The sequence below is a fragment of the Silurus aristotelis genome, assembly GCF_946808225.1.
Source record: "Silurus aristotelis genome assembly, chromosome: 20".
Taxonomy (NCBI): Eukaryota; Metazoa; Chordata; class Actinopteri; order Siluriformes; family Siluridae; genus Silurus; species Silurus aristotelis.
This window is the reverse complement of record NC_139593.1, coordinates 22,162,185-22,163,972: the sequence shown is the minus strand read 5'-3', so window position 1 is coordinate 22,163,972 and position 1,788 is coordinate 22,162,185. Positions and strand designations below refer to the sequence as shown.

At 39.8% G+C, this 1,788-nt stretch overlaps 2 protein-coding genes across 2 annotated transcripts in view; both read left to right on the top strand.

The window, feature by feature from the left end:
- The window catches only part of LOC310715427 (protein kinase C beta type-like), a 155,600-nt gene that overhangs the window by 17,008 nt on the left and 136,804 nt on the right, over positions 1-1,788 (top strand). The gene's annotated exons all lie outside the window — the stretch shown is intronic.
- The window catches only part of grin2ab (glutamate receptor, ionotropic, N-methyl D-aspartate 2A, b), an 83,735-nt gene continuing 83,649 nt past the window's right edge, over positions 1,703-1,788 (top strand). Inside the window, exon 1 of the mRNA XM_083521824.1 lies at positions 1,703-1,788. This exon is cut by the window's right edge and continues 204 nt beyond it. The gene's annotated coding sequence lies outside the window, so the exon portion shown is untranslated.

Below are 1,788 nucleotides of genomic sequence, written 5' to 3'. Positions count from 1 at the left end.
TTATCTACTGTTAAAACAAACATGAGCGTCTTTCCTTCCTTCCTTCCTTCCTTCCTTCCTTCCTTCCTTCCTTCCTTCCTTCCTTCTTTCCTTTCTTTCTTTCTTCCTTCCTTCCTTCCTTCCTTCCTTCCTTCCTTCCTTCCTTCCTTCCTTCCTTCCTTCCTTCCTTCTTTCCTTTCTTTCTTTTTTCCATCCTTCCTTTTTTCTTCCTTCCTTCCTTTTTTCCTTCCTTCCTTCCTTCCTTCCTTTCCTTCCTTCCTTCCTTCCTTCCTTCCTTTCTTCCTTTCTTCGCTGTTCTGAAGCTCGTTTCCGGCTGTATTGTAAACCACCGTAGGTAACAGTGTTATAGTTTCCATGGTAACAGCTCATTCATGTGCTCCACAGCATAACGGGTTCGACAATGTGCTGTTTTCCTGAAGTTGAGAAGTTCAGCTGGGAGCATGGAAGGAGTCTCCAGGGTCAGTGCCTCCATATCAGTTTACTGCCTTCTTCAGGATGGAGTGTAGAGTTCATGGTTTCCTTCGTAACATGACAAGCTGTGGGTTTGATAGCGAGAGAGAGAAAGAGGGAGAAAGAGAAAGAGAGAAAACAAGAGGGAGGAAGAGAGGGGTAGAGAGAGAGGGAGGAGAGATGGAGATAAAATGTAACTATAAACGGGTAAAAACCCCTAATCTATTGTTTATTACTAAAATATTAACTGCAAGAAAGACAGATGAAAATCACACACTGGGATTAAATGTGGATTGCTGTATTTAGGCCACGCCCACTATGGAGTTAATCCGAATACAATGCCACACCCCAAAGTGAGATATTCTCCATATAATAACGACACAACACGACACAATTGTTTGACAATTTTTGTTTGTTCAGTTGCATTCAGTTCCTCTGTGCAGCTTTCCACGTGTCCACACTAAAACGTTTCCATGTAAAAACGTAAATTTTTCTTTCTCTTTTGGCCTCCTGTCCACACTGAGACACGGTTAGTAAACAAACCTCCGGTGGAAAACGACGCAGCTCAAAGCGTCTTACTTTTCGCTCACGTGCTGTACAGGGACGTGAGCTTTTTCAGATGTTTCAGTGTTTCGCTTGACGTGGAGGGATTTTTAGATGCTGTTTTCAGAATGATCCGGATTAATCTAGACATAGCCTGCGTTACTCTCTGGGTACAACACCACATATAAAAATTGTGCCTTCATATAAATTATAGAAATATTTTGCATGAATTAAAAACAGTGGCACCTACTTTACTGTGTAAAAAAAAAGTATAATAATAATAAATATGGTGGAAAGCGTTAAGATCACGAGCGGTTTGTAAAGAAGTGTTAAAAAATAGACTATAACCTTAATAATCGCATTTTGGGAAACAGGAAATAACATGTTCGTGCTGCTGCTGTGTTTCTTTTAATCACCTTTGATATAAAATGCTTCATATGACACATCAGGGACATTTTTTAAGATTTAGTTTTTTGTACCTTGTGTTTATTTGTTTCAGCCACCAGGTGTCGCCAATGTGTCCCTCTGCCCTTCAATTATCACTCATTGTTTTCAGCTGGTATCAATCTTCCTGTGTGTCACTTCCTTGCTTGATTCCTCAGTGGTCTAGGGGTCGTGTTTTGTCTCGCAGTGCCCACTACCTTGTCCCAAGTTTTTATTTATTTTTGTTTTGCTGGGCTTTTTCCCGAGAATGACTTTTTTTTTTTTTTAGAATGTTTGCCTGAATTGTTAAAAAGATTTAATTTTGTTCACTTTTTGAGTTGTGGATTCACTTTTTTATCCATAGATTGTGGA